Source organism: Arachis hypogaea, chromosome 4 (assembly GCF_003086295.3).
Source record: "Arachis hypogaea cultivar Tifrunner chromosome 4, arahy.Tifrunner.gnm2.J5K5, whole genome shotgun sequence".
NCBI lineage: Eukaryota > Viridiplantae > Streptophyta > Magnoliopsida > Fabales > Fabaceae > Arachis > Arachis hypogaea.
Window position 1 is genome coordinate 36,215,389 of NC_092039.1, and position 6,587 is coordinate 36,221,975.

The following is a 6,587-nucleotide window of genomic DNA, read 5'->3' on the forward strand; positions in this document are numbered from 1 at the left end:
CAAAAAAATACATAAACTCATAGTAAAGTCCAGAAATTTGAATTTAGCATAAAAACTAATAAAAACATCCCTAAAAGTAACTAGATCATACTAAAACTACCTAAAAACAATGCCAAAAAGCGTATAAATTATCCGCTCATCACAACACCAAACTTAAATTGTTGCTTGTCCCCAAGCAACTGAAAATCAATTAGGATAAAAAGAAAAGAATATACTATAAATCCCAAAATATCAATGAATATTAATTCTAATTAGATGAGCGGGACTTGTAGCTTTTTGCTTCTGAATAGTTTTGGCATCTCACTTTTTCCTTTGAAGTTTAAAATGATTGGCTTCTCTAGGAACTTAGAATTTCGGATAGTGTTATTGATTCTCCTAGTTAAGTATGTTGATTCTTAAACATAGCTACTTTTATGAGTCTTGGCCGTGGCCCTAAGCACTTTGTTTTCCAGTATTACCACCGGATACATAAATGCCACAGACACATAATTGGGTGAACCTTTTTAGATTGTGACTCAGCTTTGCTAGAGTCCCCAGTTAGAGGTGTCCAGAGCTCTTAAGCACACTCTTTTTGCTTTGGATCATGACTTTAACCACTTAGTCTCAAGCTTTTCACTTGGACCTTCATGACACAAGCACATGGTTAGGGACAGCTTGATTTAGCCGCTTAGGCCTTGATTTATTTCCTTGGGCCCTCCTATCCATTCATGCTCAAAGCATTGGATCCTTTTTACCCTTGCCTTTTGGTTTTAAGGGCTATTGGCTTTTTCTGCTTGCTTTTTCTTTTTCTTTCTATATTTTTTTCTTTTTTTTTCACAAAAATTTTTTTCTGCAAGCTTTTGCTTTTTCACTGCTTTTTCTTGCTTCAAGAATCAATTTTCATGATTTTTCAGATTATCAATAACATTCTCTTTGTTCATCATTCTTTCAAGAGCCAACAATTTTAACATTCATAAACAACAAGATCAAAATTATGCACTGTTCAAGCATTCATTCAGAAAACAAAAAGTTTTGTCTCCACATCAATATAATTGAACTAAATTTCAAGGATAATTTTGAAACTCATGTACTTCTTGTTCTTTTGAATTAGAAATATTTTTCATTTAACCCATGACTCAGAGGTGGAAGCTTTTGTCTTCTCTTTTCTTTTCTCTTTCTTTTCTCTTTTTTTTTGAGGTTTCTCTGGCCTTAGGTGCCATCAATGGTTATGGAAAAGCAAGAAAAGCAAAAAAGCTATGCTTTTACCACACCAAACTTAGAATGTTGCTTGCCCTCGAGCAAAAAAAGAAAGAATAGAAGAAGGAGAAGAAGATTTGGGGGAGAGGGAGAGATGTTTATGTTTTGGCCATGTAGGGTGGGTTTGGGTGGGAAGGATGAATGGATGTGAGTGGTGAAGAGATGATGTGGAAGAGGGATTAAGGTGATTGGGGAAGAAGGGAAAAGGTGAGTTGAGGTAGGTGGAGATCCTGTGGGGTCCACAGATCCTGAGGTGTCAAGGATTTACATCCCTGCACCAATTAGGCATGTAAAACGCCTTTGCTTACAATTCTGGCGTTTAAACGCCGAGGTGATGCATGTTCTGGGCATTCAACGCCCATGTGCAACATGTTTCTGGCATTGAACGCCAGTTCCATGCTTGTTTCTGGCGTTTAGCGCCAGCTCTATGCTCTGTTCTGGCGTTGAACGCCAGCCAGATTCTCCTTATTGGCGTTTAAACGCCAGTAAGTCCTTCCTCCAGGGTGTGATTTTTCTTCTGCTGTTTTTGATTCTATTTTTAATTTTAGTATTTTTTTTGTCACTCCACATAATCATGAACCTAATGAAACATAAAAGAATAATAAAAAGAAAAATAAAATTAGATAAATAAAAATTGGGTTGCCTCCTAATAAGCGCTTCTTTAATGTCAATAGCTTGGCATTGAGCTCTCATGGAGCTTCACAGATGTTCAGAGCATTGTTGGGACCTTCCAACACCAAACTTAGAGTTTGAATGTGGGGGTTCAACACCAAACTTAGAGTTTGGTTGTGGCCACCAAACTTAAAGTTTGACTGTGGGGGCTCTATTTGACTCTGCATTGAGAGAAGCTGTTCATGCTTCTTCTCATTACCAAATAACTTGGCATTTAGCTTCATGATGGCTCCTAGATATTGAGCAACTTGCTCTCCAGTTACATCTTCATCCTCTTCAGAGGAAGAATAGTCTTCAAGGCTCATGAATGGCAGAAGGAGGTTTAATAGAATTTCTATGGTCTCTATATGAGCCTCAGATTCCTTTAGGTCATCAATAGGGAACTCCTTCTTGCTTGAGAGACGTCCCATGAGGTCTTCCTCATTGGGATTCACGTCCTCTCCTTCCTCTCTAGGTTCGGCCATATTGATTATATCAATGGCCTTGCACTCTCTTTTTGGATTTTCTTCAGTATTGCTTGGGAGAGTACTAGGAGGGGTTTCAGTGATTTTCTTACTCAGCTGGCCCACTTGTGCCTCCAGATTTTTGATGGAGGACCTTGTTTCATTCATGAAACTTAAAGTGGCCTTAGACAGATCAGAGACTAAATTTGCTAAGTTAGAGGTATTCTGTTCATAATTCTCTGTCTGTTGCTGAGAAGATGATGGATAAGGCTTGATATTGCTGAGCCTATTTCTTCCACCATTATTAAAGCCTTGTTGAGACTTTTGTTGATCCTTCCATGAGAAATTCGGATGATTTCTCCATGATGAATTATAGGTGTTTCCATAAGGTTCACCCATGTAATTTACCTCTGCCATTGCAGGGTTCTCAGGATAATAAGCTTCTTCAGAAGCTGCCTCTTTAGTACTGTTGGATGCATTTTGCCATCCATTCAGCCTTTGAGAGATCATATTGACTTGCTGAGTCAACACATTGTTCTGAGCCAATATAGCATTTAGAGCATCAATTTCAAGAATTCCCTTCCTCTGAGACATCCCACTATTCACAGAATTCCTCTCATAAGTGTACATGAATTGGTTATTTGCAACCATGTCAATATGTTCTTGAGCTTCTGCAGGCGTTTTCTTTAGGTGAATGGATCCACCTGCAGAATGGTCCAATGACATCTTGGAAAACTCAGATAGACCATAATAGAATATATCTATAAGGTCCATTCTGAAAGCATGTCAGAAGGACACTTTTTGGTCATCTGCTTGTATCTTTCCCAAGCTTCATAGAAGGATTCACCATCTTTTTGCTTGAAGGTCTGAACATTCACTCTAAGCTTGCTCAACTTTTGAGGAGGAAATAATTTATCCAAGAAGGCCGTGACCAGCTTATCCCAGGAGTCCAGGCTATCTTTAGGTTGTGAGTCCAACCATGTTCTAGCTCTGTCTCTTACAGCAAAAGGGAAAAGCATGAGCCTGTAGACTTCAGGATCTACTCCGTTCGTCTTAACAGTCTCACAAATCTGCAAGAACTTAGTTAAAAACTGGTAAGGATCTTCAGATGGAAGTCCCTAAAACTTGCAGTTCTATTGCACTAAAGCAACTAATTGAGGTTTCAGCTCAAAATTGTTTGCTCCTATGGCAGGAATTGAGATGCTTCTTCCATCAAATTTGGACGTAGATTTAGTAAAATCACCAAGCATCCTCCTTGCATTATTGTTGTTAGGTTCGGCTGCCATGTCTTTTTCCTGTTCAAAAATTTCAGTAAGGCTGTCTCTGGATTGTTGTAATTTAGCTTCTCTTAATTTCCTCTTGAGAGTCCTTTCAGGTTCAGGGTCAGCTTCAACAAGAATGCCTTTTTCCTTGTTCCTGCTCATATAGGGAAGAAGAGAACAAGAAAAGAAAGAGGAATCCTCTATGTCACAGTAAAGAGGTTCCTTATTGTTAGTAGAAGAAGAAAGGGAATAAAGAAAGGAGAATCCAAACAGAAGGGTAAGGATAGGGGTAGTAAATTGAGATGAAGAGAGGTGAAGAGAAGTGTTAGTGAATGAATAAATAAATAGAATAATATGAGAGAAGGAGAAATTTTCGAAAATAAATTTTAAAAAAGAGTTAAATGATTTTCGAAAAATAAAGATAAGAAATAAAATTAAAATTAAAATTTAAAATAATTAATTAATTAAATAGAATTTTTAAAAAAGAGGGAGGTATTTTCGAAAATTAGAGAGAAAAGTTGTTAGGTGGTTTTGAAAAAGATAAGAAACAAACAAAAAGTTAGTTAGTTAATTGAAAAAGATTTGAAAATCAAATTTGAAAAGATAAGAAGATAAAAAGATAAGAAGTTAGAAAAGATATTTTAAAATCAAATTTTTGAAAAAGATAAAATTTTGAAAAAGATATGATATAAAAGATAAGATAAAAAGATATGATTAAAAAGATATGGTTAGAAAAGATTTAATTTTTTAAAATTAAAATTAATTACTTGACTAACAAGAAACTAAATATATGATTCTAGAATTTAAAGATTGAACCTTTCTTAACAAGAAAGTAACAAACTTCAAATTTTTGAACCAATCACATTACTTGTTAGCATAATTTTCGAAATATTTTGAAATAAAATTAAGAAAAGATTTTGAAAATCAATTTAAGAGAAATTTTCGAAAATATATAAAAAATAATGAAAAAGATTTGAGTTTGAAAAAGTTTTGAAAAGATAAGATTTTTAAAATTGAAATTTTGACTTGACTAACAAGAAAACAACTTATTTCAAAAATTTTTGACTAAGTCAACCCAAAATTTCGAATTTTTGAGAGAAATAAGGAAAAGATATTTTTTTGAATTTTGAATTTTTAATGATGAGAGAGAAAAACATAAAAATGACCCAAAACATGAAAATTTTGGATCAAAACACATTATGCATGCAAGAACACTATGAATGTCAAGATGAACACCAAGAACACTTTGAAGATCATGATGAACATCAAGAACATATTTTTGAAAAATTTTTTATGCAAAGAAAACATGCAAGACACCAAACTTAGAAATCTTTAATGCTTAGACACCATGAATGCAAAAATGCACATGAAAAACAACAAAAGACACAAAATAAGAAAACATCAAGATCAAACAAGAAGACTTACCAAGAACGACTTGAAGATCATGAAGAACACTATGAATGCATGAATTTTCGAAAAATAATGCATAAATTTTTAAAAACATGCAATTGACACCAAACTTAAAAATTGACTCAAGACTCAAACAAGAAACAGAGAATATTTTTGGTTTTTTTCATTTTGATTTTATGATTTTTTTGTATTTTCTTACTAAATTTTTCGAAAACATATTTTGGAAAAAGGAAGTAATTAATTCATAGTCCTCAATTAAAATCCTATGAGTTAGACATGGCTTAATAGCTAGCCAAGTTAAAACATGTTTCATGAAACACTATAATTCATTCTTAAAAATCTTGAAAAATTTTCTAAAATAAAGGGGAGAAATTTTGAAAAATATTTTTGAAAACTTTTTTGAAAAGAAAATAAAAAGAAAATTACCTAATCTGAGCAACAAGATGAACCGTCAGTTGTCCATACTCGAACAATCTCTGGCAACGGTGCCAAAAACTTGGTGCACGAAATTGTGATCATCAACAATGGTTCCAATGACTTGGTAGCTCTCACACGTGAATTACACTTAGTCACAACTCCGCACAACTAACCAGCAAGTGCACTGGGTCGTCCAAGTAATACCTTACGTGAGTAAGGGTCGATCCCACAGAGATTGTTGGTATGAAGCAAGCTATGGTCATCTTGTAAATCCCAGTCAGGCGGATTATTTAAGAGATTATTGGTTTAAATATGATTAATAAAATAAATAGAAAATAAAGATAAAGTTACTCATGTCATCCAATGGTGGGAATTTCGGATAGGTGCATGGAGGTGTTGTGTTCCTTCTGAATCTCTGCTTTCCTGCTGCTTTCATCCAGTTTTTTATCACTCCTTTCTACGGCAAGCTGTATGTAGGGCATCACTGTTGTCAATGGTTACATCCCATCCTCTCAGTGAAAATGGTCCAAATGCTCTGTCACAGCACGGCTAATCATCTGTCGGTTCTCAATCAGGTTGGAATAGAATCCCGTGATTCTTTTGCGTCTGTCACTAACACCCAGCCTTCAGGAGTTTGAAGCTCGTCACAGTCATTCAATCCCGGAATCCTACTCGGAATACCACAGACAAGGTTAGACTTTCCGGATTCCCATGAATGCCGCCATCAATTCTAGCTTATACCACGAAGATTTTGATTAAGGAATCCAAGAGATATGCGCCCGGTCTAAGGTAGAACGGAAGTGATTGTCAATCACGCACGTTCATAGCTGAGAATGATGATGAGTGTCACGGATCATCACATTCATCAACTTGAAGTGCAACAAATATCTTAGAACAGGAATAAATCGAATTGGATAAAAAATAATAGTAATTGCATTAAAACTTGAGGTACAGCAGAGCTCCACACCCTTAATCTATGGTGTGTAGAAACTCCACCATTGAAAATACATAAGTGAAAGAGGTTCAGGCATGGCCGAATGGCCAGCCCCCATGATCTGAGACCTAAACGTCCCAAGATGTCTAATACAATAGTAAACTATCCTATTTATACTAGACTAGCTACTAGGGTTTACAGGAGCCCACTTGG

The 6,587-nt window shown here is 35.4% G+C and overlaps 1 non-coding gene across 1 annotated transcript; it reads left to right on the top strand.

Moving 5' to 3' along the window:
• Nucleotides 1–3,130: 3,130 nt before the first annotated feature.
• On the top strand, nt 3,131–3,238 carry LOC112799434 (small nucleolar RNA R71). The gene has a single exon (XR_003201015.1). It is a non-coding gene; the product is annotated as a small nucleolar RNA R71 (small nucleolar RNA).
• The last annotated feature ends 3,349 nt before the right edge of the window (nt 3,239–6,587 follow it).